The following is a 14,561-nucleotide window of genomic DNA, read 5'->3' as shown; positions in this document are numbered from 1 at the left end:
ATTGTCTGGCATTTTCATATTTTCGCATTAATCCAACTCATTTTGACTTTGGAATATAAAAGTTATAATTAACACAAACAATATGTATGTATGTACATATGTATGTGGTATGCAGTAATGACTTTGAAATAAAAAACAAGGCTGATATTTAGTAGGGATGTCTTCCGTGTTTACAGTTAGGAAAGTATTTAGCGCCATAATAAACTTGGTACAAATGGATTCGAACTGAAAATAATATTATTGGACATAATAGTAATTAGTCATATTGCTGGCGAAACGAAATAATAAATATCCTTTCATTATGATATTCATAACCTTACCATATTAAGTTGTACTTTCGATCACGTGCTCACCAGTTCAAACCGAATGATGAGACATACATACATACATATATACTTAATTTGGCTAGGGGTCTCAGCATATGGGCCGGTTTCAGTTCACATGGAAAAATGCCATAATTATTTATTTTACTCGTGGCCACGCAAAATTTACCACTACATATATTTTCTTAAATTTTTTTTTCGGACTTGTTCGTTCGTTCGAGATTTTCTTAAATTTTGTCTTTTTTTATGTTCTCAGTAAGCATAAGTAAACTAAATTATATTATGTAATTATAATTATAATTTTTAATTTATTACATGCAATGAGTAAAACACAAACTAGCTTTCCTGTGCTTATAAAAAAGCGGCCGATTTTATTGTTTTTAAAGTATTAACGACTAAACTTCGTGTTCCAATTAAAAAATAATAAATAAAACATTAATTTCAACTATATTGCAAATGAATTTAAATTAAAAAAATAAAAAATATAATTTTTTCATCGCAGACCAGTCTGTTACATTTCGAGCGCATTTTGTAAAGCTCACTAACTTTCAAATGATTTTATCTATAGCTGAATGTATTTTGTTTTTAAGTTTTAATATTTTTGATAAATAACATGTCAGTAACTTAATTCTAACTAAATTATATACCGCAAAAAGTACCGCTATAAAGTAAGGTCAAATATGCACAACACTTGAAAATTTTGAGTGGTAAGCTTTGCGTGGACACGAGTGTGGCATACATTTCATAATTTCTAAAATGTACATAAATATTAATAAATTTTTCCTCATACAATTGGAGTATTCACAATGTGTCATAAAACATCATAAAATCATAAATTTTTATACTAGTTCGTTGTTGGATTGCATACTAACATAAGTTTACGCAAATTCAGCTCTGAACGCTATGTTTTCGGATCGTTATAACTTATAACTTTATGAGACTATGTGAAACCCCTAAATATAAATTTTGAAAATCATTAACCAATTTTACTCCGCCTGAAAGTATGCTTCTCATTGACACTGGCTGCTTTATAATCTATTACATTCAACTAAAATGAGCTAGTTGTCAATTGAACACATGATAGTAACAATGTCGCCTACTCTTCGTTAATATCCCAATTACTCACCGAGCATGTGCCTTTTTGCTCGCGATTCGTTAAAATACTCAGCTGGGGAGTAGAAATGAGTTTAGTAAAATTTTGTACTTGCTTAAATACGGTTATAGACACAGTAGGAAGACGCCACTATCAGCTTTTTTGATTACCAAATTCACTATCGTGACTGAAAGGGCTAAATAAGTTTTTACTTAAATTTAAAGCGTAATGAAAAGGAAAATATCCCCACAATTTTATTCGTGAATACATCATTTATTTAGCCAGTACAAAGTATTCAGTGATTCCGCAAACCTCGTCCCTCTCGTTGAAAGCACCAGCCAAACCCATTTCGTGGAAAATCGAAGCCACCTATCAGAACGTCGGCGAAAAGAAGCACGGAGGTCACGGAGTGTTGTAATGCTATTCGAAGTGATAGCTGGAATATTAGACCTAAAGTTCATGAACTAAGCGAATAAGCGACGACATAAACGTTAAATAGAAGCTAATATCTATTTGTTCAGTAAATTTGTGACCACAAGAAGCACTGTTATCAATGCAGTTAACGGTCAAAGGCAAACAATACCAAAAAACACAACCTTTTAACCAACTTTAGCGTTTTTGGTTCTTGGTTCTTGGTGTGTATTTTGTATTGGTTTTAAAATGTAAACTGTTTTTTGAAAATCTTCGATTGAATGTGCCACAAAGTGTCGATTGCTTTATGTGCTACATTAATAAATTGTTATAACATATAGACATGTGTGTTGGTTAGAAATTCATATATGTACAATAAACAGTTAAGAAACTGTGTTAAATACATATATGAAAGAAGAAGCAATAAAATTGACATTGACTCAGGAAGGAAAAGCGTGCGAATGACATTTCTGCTGGTCGGCTAAAATACCAGGGAGAGCACGCAATATTTATTTGCCAAAGAGCGCAAGTGTTTACAAACCAACAGTGAGAGAAGTATTCCTGCATTTGTATGTAAATAAAAAATTATAAACGAGAACAACCCCAAAAAGTTAGAATATCCTTTAGTAGAAAACGTGCATTCTCAAAGTTACAACACAGTCGTCGGATTTAAGCTGCGGAAAAGAGTCGAACCAAATCTGAAACTCCAATAAACGTCAATATTTTGCAAATAAAAGTTTGTTGACAAATTGTTTAGCTGTTCAAAGCGAAAACAGCTGTGAAGGTGAGTACAAGTGACTACTATCGTATATGCACGATTCGTATTTATGTATGTACTACATATGTATGTATGTATGTGCGTACATTAGTACGTATTTTTTTACAGTACATGTTTGCATATAATGAATTGCGATAATTACAAACTGAAATTTTCCCGTCATTTTCCTTTGTTTTGCTATTTCAGTTTTGCATATAAAAAATCAACATTTCAATTGCATAACTTGCTTAATACATTATTTATGTACAAAGTTTTAGCGCATCAAAAATATCCGCATTTTTACAAATGTTCTGCTTATTTCAGTTTCTTGTGCTTCATGTCAGTGGGTTATTTTTAGGCTGAGAAAACGCCAAAAACTTAAATGAATGCTTTGAATTCGAAATTCAGACACCGCAGAGACATATTTGTTTGCGTCATTGAGTCAGATGTTTACGTAAATAATATACGCACGCACTTAAGTATTGTCTAAAATAAATTGACTTTCTTTAAAATTGCTCTCTCATCATCAAAATAACAAATTTATTATATAAACTATAATTTTAGATTTTTGTTTTTCTCTGATGCTTCTATAGACGAATCGTATTCAGCTCTTTTCGTGGGAATGAAATAACACAAATACAAATTTTCTAAACATGTACATACATAAAGAGGGCCACGGCAGCAAATTGCACCAGAAATACGAACTCATACATAGATATACATATGTATGTACATAAGATACTTTATATGAAGAAGGAAATAGATAGAGGAAAACACTTTTTCTAAATAAATTTATAACTATTGTATTAAGTTCTCAATTTCTCAACTGCCACTTCAATACTTTCCAAGAGTTATTATCGATAGCCCTGATTCAATTGATATTTATATACATATGTACATATGGATGTATGTATGTATATGTGTGTCTATACATGTGCAAATGTTTTTATATGTATGCGTATAACATTATTTGTCCATTAAACATTTATCTTAATATTATTCAAAAGCACACGCATATGTACATATCCATACATATAAACGTATGTATGTACATATATTTTGTACCACAATCATTCATATGCCTATGTTGATACCCTACCAATTTTATTTTTACATAATTCGACAAGAGACAGTAACGGAAAATAATGTATATACCTAATACATTATATAATCGCAACATATGTATGTATCTTGGTATGGCCTTTTTGAGTTCAAATCTAATGATACAATATAGAGATACTCTGAAGACCCACTTCGGTATCAATATGACTAACTGTAGGGTATTTTCCTTTCATATAGTAAACACGAATAGATAATGAAAACAAACGTAAAAACCTATTAAAAGTCGAAGTCTGCTTGCAATGTACTTGAGCGCCCTTAAATCAATCAGTATGCAACCTGTTGGCCGTATTTCAACATTTATTAAACATATGTGTGTACTATATATGGTTATATGTACTATGTGCATATAGTATGTATATCCCAACCTCAATACCATACAATGAAACCAACTACTTAGCATTACCATGCAATTCGAAAACACCGAAAGCCCAACCAGCCGACTTCCTTTTGCCCTTAGAAAATATCGTCTCAAGACATTCTGTAATTAGAAACTCCTAGATGTGAACGACTGCAGTGCTACACTGAGTATAGCGATCCTCCAACTTTTCGATACCAATTTTGTTGTATGATTTGTTTTATGCTTCAAAATAGTCCTCAGCTTTAGCGAATATTTTTTTAAGATTTGATATCGGGAAATAGTAGCTGGGGCCACAACGGGAGAATACGGCGGCTGCGGAAGCAACTCGATGACTTGTGACACAGTGCTATGGCAGTCAATAAAAATTGTTTCATGCGTATTCCAAAATACAGGCGCCATAATCTGCCAACTGACTGTTGCGTTTTTCGACGCTTTGGAGCGGGTTTTCTTCGGCAGCCCACTCGGATGACTGTCGATTAGACTTCGGAATGAAATTATGGAGTCATGTGTCATCCATAGTCACATATGAACGCAAAACCTCGGGGTTGTTAAGCTTGAACATCTCCAAACATTGCGCCGAATCATCATCTAGTCGTTGCTTTTGTTCAAAAGTTAGCTCGCGCAGCACCCTTTCCACAGAGGGTTTTTATACCAAAATATTGTTGATATCTTTAGACTGCCTGCTATCTCGAACAACTTCACTTTATGATCATCCAAAATTATTTTATGGACTTCTTTGATGCACTTAGCATACCAATCCTTAATGGTTGAATTGAAATTCATCATCAAGCTTCAACTAAATTCACGAAAAAATTATCCGACAGCAGACGAATTTATGCACGCACATTTTGAAGGTTATGGCTAACTAAAGATTTAATTCTAATAGCGCCATCAAGTGTGAGGTCGGGAACTTTTCAATTGATATAATAGTTTGTACATATGTATCCGTCATATGAATATTATTGCATTTCTTGGGTTTAATAGTTTATTTTCTTGTTGGTTACTTGATCATTTGGTCAGATGACCGATTGCTTGCACGCATTGACGGCAATAATGGCAACAAGAATACCTAGCTGTAATGAGTGAAATTTTCCTCCAAACGCGTTAAATCGATAATGAAGCGGAAAATTGTCATGGAGAAGTTGTGTTATATAATTTGAAAGCTGAAGCAAGTTTTTGTACAGCTTTGACGTAAACATTGTGTGAAAGAAATAACAATTATTGTACAAAAACTTACTTTAACCCATTTCTGCCCGATGGGTATTTAAATACACACGCAACAGTGTTCACGCGAAGGATCATATTTCGCAAGTTTTTGTAGATATCGATTTTTTTTCCTAGTTCATAGAAGAAATGTCAAACAAATACACTCTTTATAAGGCAGGACAAACTTTAGATCAATAGGTGCCCATTTTCAAGGTCAAAGTTGAGACATTTTAAAAAATCAGAAAATGTATTATCAAAGCTTTCCAGCAAACTAGAAAATAAGAAATACCTGTAAAATTAATCATAACCGGTTTTTGTAAAGGATTCTCTTAACAAACAAAAACTAAGAAAAAAATATTCTTAAGCCGCTAAGATCCTGGAGCTGAATATACTCACAATATTGAAATACCCATTGTGCAGATGTGTGTACTATATGCTGAAAAAAATTTGTGAATTAGAAATTTTAATTTTGTTTAAACACATAGTTTTTTTTAATCGCTTGAATGTTAATTCATATTAAAACTATTCAAAGCTTTTCTTTTGATAAGTTTTTTGAATATTTTTTATTTTCCCTTCATGTTGTGGTAATCCATTATGGAAGTCAAAACAGCATTGTTTTGAATGAAGTATTACCTCACATTTTCTGCAACCAAACTGAGTTTGTTCTTCACATTGGTGGCAGCGAGCACATCTGCTCAGTTTTGTTATTAAATGAAGCCGTCTGTACGCTTACTGATATTGTTATTATGCACCAGAACTGCAGTTCCTTGCATATTAAAAACTTTCACTGTCTATACATTTGATGCGTTTTTTATATAGTATATTTATACTTATTACACAATATCAACACCCGCTTTATTTCACAATTTCAATTTAACTTGACTTCGTAACACAGTTGATTTTGATCGACTCTTGACGAACAGCCAATCAATAGATTGTCACATATATTAAATTTCAGATGCACTGACAACCCTCATTAGCCCCCGCATATCTCAGTTATGCTGAAATTTACAAAGCTGAAATTTCGCAGAGCAACTTCGGACCACTTACTAAGCCACGCCACCTACAATGGAAAATCAGACTGGAATGTAATTTTCACAAATCCATATGTACCATATACTGAGTACTAATTCCACCAAATCGCCCTCCATAGGTACATATGCACTAAAAGTTTGTTTCACATGCGACAATCAAATATTCTTTCCAGCTGAGTAAGCATACAAGCAATCGGATACTTACGAACTTGTTTTTTAGCTTGAAATGAAAATAAAGCCATTCAAAGTTATTGGTTTGGCAGCCCAATCTCTTAAAAATCGTTCCAAAATAAAAATGTTTCGACTGCATGTATCGACTTCGTTTATTTCCATTATTTCTTAGTTTTCTTGCTATGGGCAAATAGCTGAACAGAGTTGAGAAGTGTATGTAGCATTGACAAAAGCGTCCTGACCTAACCCAAAATGTATAAAAGCATACAAACACATACTTTTTTTGTCATTATGCCAATCATTCAAATGCTCTTTCCCTATTCTTTTGTTTTTTTTTTTTTATTTATGTAGAAGGGTTTGGTTGCAAGCTTCTTCAAAGCCTTTGAGCGATTTTCATTTTGCTTGGCTTCTTCGGCAGTTTAAGGAAATATGAAATTTGTATTATTTTTTTTGAAAATGCTGGTTAGTGGCCGTGACAATCTTTATATACATAGTTGTATATAAGTATACATCAGAATTCAAAAACAAAAAAAATTTATATCGGCTGAACCGAGGCTATAGTACTCTTCACAAATGTAATATTAAAGGTTCCTTCGAAGAACTTTGATCAATCAGCTAAAAGCTATAGTGACATCATCTGAATAATTTCTTCAGAGTTTGCACCATTCTTTCTTTACGCAATAATTCATGTAAAATTTCTTGAAAATATTTCGTCAAACGAAAAGCATAGCATACAAGTACTTTATTCCGATCGTTCATTTTGTATGGCAGCTATATACTATAGCGGGCCAATATGGGCCGCTCCGACAAATGAGCAGCTTTTTCTTGGGAAAAGGACGAGTGGAAAATTTCAGGTAGGTATCTCAAAAACTGAGACGTACTATATATAAACAGACGAACGAACAGACAGACAGATGTGGCTAAATAGACTCTGCCCACCATGCTGATTATTTATATACGATTGTATATACTTTATAAGGTCTCTGACGTTGCTCTTGGTAAGCTTAATTTAGCCAATTCAGGCTATAATTAAGGGGACACCGCCATTTTTAGAAGATCGATTTTCCCAAATCTAGTACTAAATTTAAAATTTAGTAAAATGTAATATGGTTGCAAAACCGGAAAAAAATAAGTCCGTACCATCAGGAGTTCCATTACTTGAGAAAATATCTCTCATGGCTTAGACTGGTTCACTTTACATCATATGTAACCGTCTGGAGGTCCATATCCGGTCAAAATGTGAGAAATATATGTATATATGTATATAGAAGTCAATATCATCTCTTAGACCCCACATGATAAATACACCAATTTCTATTATTCCGAAATATAAGACCTAAGGAATTTACGTAGGTATGTATATATTTAAATGTGTATGTATGTACATATGTAATGACGGCGGAAGAAATGCCAAGTTGGTAAAGTAATTGGAGCACTGTTTCGACTTAAGACAACTTCAGCCGTGTGAGTAGCTGTGTTTTCTCCTTAGTTAAATAAAAATATAATAAAATATAATTTATTACATTAGCACAATTAGTGCTCTTAATTTACATTTCAATGTAGTATCATGATGGAATTAAATATGTTTTACATATGCATATACTAAGTATATATGTATGTACATATGTATGTATGTATATTCGAAAACGTCGACCGGAACGGAGTCAATTAGATGTGCATTTTTATATTCCGCTTTTACAATTAAATCACTTGCACTTAAATTGTGCGAAAAGTTTTAAATAAGTAATGAAACTCAATGCGAACTGTAAAATGTTGAAAAAAAATCTGAGATCAACTACAGATCAGTGTGCTTCAAACTAAAATCAACACTTTTCGCCATACAAACAACGGTTCATACCTTTTCAAAAATAGGCCAAACATGTATAGTTGGATTGTGGCGCAAAGCCATTGGTCTAATTGAAACCCATTGGAAAATCGTTCTATAATTGGTATACAATTTTGCTACAAAGTTGCACATTTGTATATACGATCCATATACTTGTACATACATAGCGGCGTATTTATTTCATATGCTAAGTGAATTTATATCTTTTATACATACTTATGTATACTATATGGATGACTGCACGTCGTTGGACTGGATTGTACGCACTTTGCAGTCTTAGTAATTAGCAGAACCCGTTTCTGGAAGCTTCAAAAACGATACAGACACATATCAAACAGCTGTGAACTCTGATATTCGACGATATAAAACATCTACATACGCATGTACATATGTGCATACATACATTTACACATGTATGTGCGGTCTTTTGTATTCGCGATTTGCTGACAAAGCGATATATACATATGTACATATTCCAGCAATATCTTGATCTTGATAAAAGTTGTTTTATTTCATAAACGTAGACTTCACTTAACCCAGCTTTGTTCATCGTTTATTACATGCTATGCCCAGAGAAAAGCACGCTTAAAACATTTTTTAAACCATGTTTTATTGAGCAATTTTATGTCAAAATATTTTATATTTATTTTTGTAAAATAACAGTTGGATTAAATTAACTTTTCCTTTGTAATTTTTTTTGTTCAAAGTTCACTGATTTCGGTTGCACTCAAAAATAGCACAATTCCAGAATTCTGCAAAACACAAAACTTTATATGAGAGAATGTAAAAAAAATACTACATATATTACTCGTTACCATATGAATATCTTGTTGTATGGCCCCGATTTTTCAAGTTTGACATCTGCGCGGTAAGCTCTCCTCCAGTTTCTGGTATCTACTCCGTGAAATGGCTGAAAGAGCTAAAGGCTATCCAAAAAAAGGCTTGATACGGAAAGGCGACACATTAATGTAGACGAACTAATATTTATTTTTTATTACCTCGTACATAAGTATTTACTTATAAATGATCAGCGTGACAAGCTGTGTCAAAATATTATGAAACACAAGCTTAGTTTTTCGGTTGAGAAATAATCAATAAAAAATATTAATTTTTAACAATACAGTAAATACTAATTTCTGATCTGAGATTTGATTCTTTACTATGGATTCTGTATGTACATGTCTGGTGTTTTTATAACTCGTCCAAAAGAAATTCTAAACTAAATAGTATATTTCCTGACTAGTTTAATGCTTCTCTGCGGGGTTCATACAGCAGTGAGTCTGAGTGCACGCGATTATCGACAGTCACTGCTCTTTCTTTTATTAATTGACAAATGCAATCTTCATTTGAGAAGCACAATAATTCGAATCAAATCTCTGAGCATACTACATATATACGCTTGCTTATCCAGTTGCTCAAGCATAGCATGCAAGTCGTATTTTAAATGAACGCCTTTTGAGTCTTGTTTTCGGTTTATAATTTCAGCAATTTGAATAACAAATTGAATTGTAATTAGATGAACGAAAGACGTATGGTACATAACGGGTGTCCCAAAATTAACGCAAGATCGGAGTTAAATAGAAAACACAGTTTTTAGTATCATAAAGTACATAAGATGGGGCTATCTATGGAATAAAACATCGGCAAATGGCCTTTACGGCTTTGGTCGAAATTTTCCATAACTATTCTGCATAAATGTGGCTGGATTTCATTGTTGCAACGTTGAATCTCCTAGTTTAAAGGACACGTGGTTGTGCGCTTTTTGCAACAGAGCTGTGCGTAATCGCGCGATTTAGTGTCATTTTCAAAAAAGTATGGTCTAATTATGACTTCAGCCCAAAATCCAGACCAAACAGTGAAACGTTGTGTGTCTTTGCACAATCATATGTGGCTTGTCAGAACCGTAAAAACGGCAATTTTGGCGCTTAAGATAACTTTGCTCGAAAAATCAGCATCCAAGCTTTCATTATTTTTGAAATATCGTTCAATAATGAAGACAAGTGGTTCTATCGTGTAACGCTCCATTTTTACTAAGCCTAAACAGTCAGCTTTCGTTAATTTTGGGACACCCTTTACATCCGAAATTATGGTTATTAGTGGCGGCACAGTCGATGTTACTGACATTGAATGGCCTAGGAATAAAAAGCCGAGTGTGCTTATATGTAATTGATATCAGAATTGTACTTTATTGAGTTGATTATTCAAGTTGCTCATAGGTCCATGTTACTCATTTGGTACATTCAATTTTGGAATTCGAAAAACACTGGCCTAATGCGAGTTGCGTTAGCTGGTTTTCTCACTGTTGTTGTTGTAGCGGAAGAACACTATCTCCAAATAATTTTGAGGAATAATGTCGTATTAACAGTCCTTGGTCGAATAAAAATATGTGTCCGTTCGGGTACGTAGACCCGAATATCGTGATAACGGTTTTGCCCTTGTATTTGCCTTGTTTGACCACACAAAAAAGTGAGGAAACATATTGTTCATTAATCAACAGATTAAATTTATTCGGTCAGTTGAAGATGCCTTAATTCTGCAGAAATTAGTGTTCAGTTAGACATTTCATCAGCTAGGGGCCTCGCAGTACCTTGCATCCATTGTACATCCCAAAGACCTGTCATTCACTGTATTATCTATAAAAATATGTACGCATGTCTGTATAAATGCATATATTTATCTTGAGTGTTCTTGTTTATGAGCTGTTTGTGTCTCGTGATTTCATATATGTATATATGTATATGTATGTATATGTACATATACATGTATGTACAGGTACCGTCACATGTTTGGTTAAGTACATACATATGTATATCTACATATTTTCGGCTATAATAATCACTTACGTGTAGATGAGGCCGAAAAAGCAGTTAGTCTATTTTTACATATTTGTACAAAAACATCCAACATTGCGGAATTTTCATTTCACTGACGTTAATGTTGTGTTGTTTTCTACTCTGTGTGTCAGTCAGTTCACCGCTTTTTTATTATGATGACTGGGGCGCCTAAACTGATTTGCGTTTTTTATTGCATTACCGCATGGCGTGGATTAAGTTTGGTTATCTCGATAGTAAGTTACGTATAAAATTTATAGTTGAATGTGTTTACTTTGCCTTGGTAAGTTGAAATTGGTGAGGCAATGTATGAACATACACACCACCCACATTTATGCACTCTTACACGCACTTGTGTATACTTCTAGGATGTAAGAAGGTCAATCCTTTCTTTGAATAGAAAACATCAAATTATCTTTTTGTTTCCTAACAATCACCATCAAATAAACTATTAAATAAAAATAAGTAAATATCGTTCAGCGAAATGTAATGGGAGACAACAATAATGCATGGGCAGTATGCTTACATTAGCGGTGCCGGTTGGAAATTCGACGATCCTTTTTTACTCACAAAATGGCACGCGGAAAATACGTTGAGACCCCATTTCGTGGAGTGGTTTTGTTTTTGTACCCAATTTGATTCTTTGTTTCATTCATATTCACCCTAAATGTAGGCAATAATTCAAGTGGCCTCGAATATGATATGGGAAAACATACGAAGTCATCTAATTACCCGCTATTAAGCGCTTAACTAGGTCGGATTCAATAATACGTAGTTGACGTCAAATACTTACTTATATGTATACTTATGTACATACATATATAGATAAAGGTATCCATGTGTATGCATGTATGTACATATGTATATGCCAATGTATGTGACCTGTGATTGAGTTTCATCAAGAAACTAGGAGTGTATACACACTTATAGTCATACAAGTATGTACATATGTACATAAGTACATAAAACATTTTTAAAAATCCAGCATTTCCACATGTCCACAAACTTACATACATACTTATTTGATAAAGAAAACACTCAATAAAAAAACCAACATCAAAACATTAAAAAGTGGTTCAATAACTGCATGTGGCAAAGCTGCACCTACGTACATACATATTTTTGTAGGCAAGTGGAACTGCCTTTCAGTGAAACGAACTGGTTATAAACTTCTTCTTTGGTGGCGTAGACACCACTTATTCTGTTATAGGCGAGTTAACAACAGCGCGCCAGTCGTTTCTTCTTTTCGATATTTGGCGCCAATTCGAGATGTCAAGTGATCTCTCGAACGGAGTGGAGGTCTTCGTAGAATGTTCTCTACCATCCGGCGAACGTAACCTAGCCATGACCAGTCGCTGTCTCTTGATTCGTTGTACTACATATGTCAATGTCGTCGTACAAGGTGCTTTCCAAAGTAAACAGGACTTTTTGAATCTAGCGCCCCCTGGTGGTGCCATCTATGTGTGATTTTGGCAAAGTTGACTTATAGTAGTTCTGAACTCAAAACTTACTTGCGACTAAGTAACTGTGTAAGCAATTTTTAGAGATGGTAAATCCTTTTATCTACATCAGCGTAGTTAACGCATGAAAACATAGGACGAAACAAAACAAAGTGGAATAAGTAAACAAGTGTCGTAATGAGGAACGTCAAGGAGATCCTGAAGATTTATGGCCATCAAGCTAATTAGATTTGGTGGCTTTGTGGCGTCGATGCCTTTGATTATATCATACAATTCAGCAGCAGCAAACAAGGCGGCACTCGAGCACCGTTGGCAAATCGTATCTTGTCGCTTCGGATTATTCTATCCTATGCTTTTCATCTCAAGTATCCTCAGCGTTGCCGCTGCTTATGCATCAGAGCAGTGAGGATAATCCGAATGATGAAATGTTGTAATGGTTGGTAAATGTAAACGCTGAATGCAAAATGAAGATTTTAAATTCGGCCAAATAATATTGAATGAAGTCTCAAGGAAATTTGTCGGCGGAATTCGAATTACGTAAAATGTTAAATTGTAGACAAAATAAACGCAAATTGTAATCCACAATAAAATTATAATAAAAGGTCGCATAGATTTAACACTTTGCCTGCAAAACAACAACAAAATAAATATTGGAAATAGAAATCAAAACAGAAACGAGAGTGTAACCGGCACGTCTACTTGTAAAAATAAAACATGATCGCGACTGACGGGCATAAGCTCCTGCGTAAATGCATTCAGTCATACCCAGAGGTTGTACTATGTATACATTTGCCCTTCTTGTCACCGCACGCAAGAATGAGGTAGTTGAATTTTTAATTTCAATTTCTAAAACTTACGTCACTTTCAAGTCCAGCGACCGCTGCTCCGTGCAACCAGCGTTGTGCCGCACATCAAGCGCATCAACTTCCGTTTTCGAGCTTTATGGCCCATTCAAGAGTACCCACGGTGTGCCTGCACCATATGACATAACACCGATAATATCGGAAAGACTAGAATATGTATTGTATAGAAATAAATGCTTATTTACACACGTACATATGTATGTACCTACATTTACATAAGCTATTATTATTATTTATACGCTTACATTACACGTTTACAAAAGTTGAGGCTGGTATCGTACATAAGTGTGTAAGTATGTAAGTATATTCGAAAATCAAATTAGTGAACGTGAAAATTAAATTAGCCGCTGGTATTGTCATTTGGCTGGGCCACCAACTAGTTACCAACGACGCCAAATTGTTACGGCGCCAGAAGCAGCTGTGAAATGCTATGCTTGTGTATACATATACGAGATTTGCTCATAACGATTCACGAATTGTGTATTTCTTAAGAAAGTAATCATCCCCAGATATATTTCAGTTCCACCATCGTTCTTTCCAATCCTCAAAATTCTGAAAAAAGTAATTTTTGGTGATCTTGCTTAGCTCCTCCTTGATGCAGTTTTTATCTCCTCAACACTAGCGTACCGTCGTCCTTTCATAGGCTTTTTTCAGTTTTGGGAACAAACAAATCACTGTGGCTAGGTCTGAGGAATTCGGTGGCTGCGGCACCATTAATGTGATGTTTTTGGCGAAACGATGCGTTAGCCAATTTTTGTTCTGCCGAGCGTTTCCGGCGGATAGCTTCGCACAAATTGCGCATATCTTGCAGGTAATATTCTTTTTCAGCATAAGTAAAGGATATGAGTACCAACATAACGCCAAAAAACATCGAAAGTCGAATACATGCAGCCCGCGAAAATTTAAAATTCGCGACATTTTTGTACAATCCTCGTATTTGTATGTATATCTATGTGTAAGAATTCACATACATACATATGTATGTATACATATACATATGTCAAAGTTGTGATTTTTCGAGATTAGCGTCGATTGCTTCGAAACATTTGCAACTCAAATGTGTGAATAGGTAAAACTTAGCACTTC

The 14,561-nt window shown here is 34.2% G+C and overlaps 1 protein-coding gene and 1 long non-coding RNA gene across 2 annotated transcripts in view; one reads left to right on the top strand and one right to left on the bottom strand.

The window, feature by feature from the left end:
• Nucleotides 1-1,511: 1,511 nt before the first annotated feature.
• The window catches only part of LOC126756318 (serine/threonine-protein kinase DDB_G0283821), a 39,423-nt gene continuing 26,373 nt past the window's right edge, over nucleotides 1,512-14,561 (top strand). The window contains exon 1 of the mRNA XM_050469295.1: nucleotides 1,512-2,611. The gene's annotated coding sequence lies outside the window, so the exon portion shown is untranslated. The remainder of the gene's footprint in view (nucleotides 2,612-14,561) is intronic.
• On the bottom strand, nucleotides 8,912-9,666 carry LOC126756327 (uncharacterized). The gene is made up of 2 exons (XR_007666573.1): nucleotides 9,137-9,666; nucleotides 8,912-9,073 (listed from the first exon to the last, which is right to left on the bottom strand). It is a non-coding gene; the product is annotated as an uncharacterized LOC126756327 (long non-coding RNA).

This window comes from Bactrocera neohumeralis, chromosome 4, assembly GCF_024586455.1.
Source record: "Bactrocera neohumeralis isolate Rockhampton chromosome 4, APGP_CSIRO_Bneo_wtdbg2-racon-allhic-juicebox.fasta_v2, whole genome shotgun sequence".
NCBI classification, from domain to species: domain Eukaryota; kingdom Metazoa; phylum Arthropoda; class Insecta; order Diptera; family Tephritidae; genus Bactrocera; species Bactrocera neohumeralis.
This window is presented reverse-complemented; position numbering and strand designations above follow the sequence as displayed.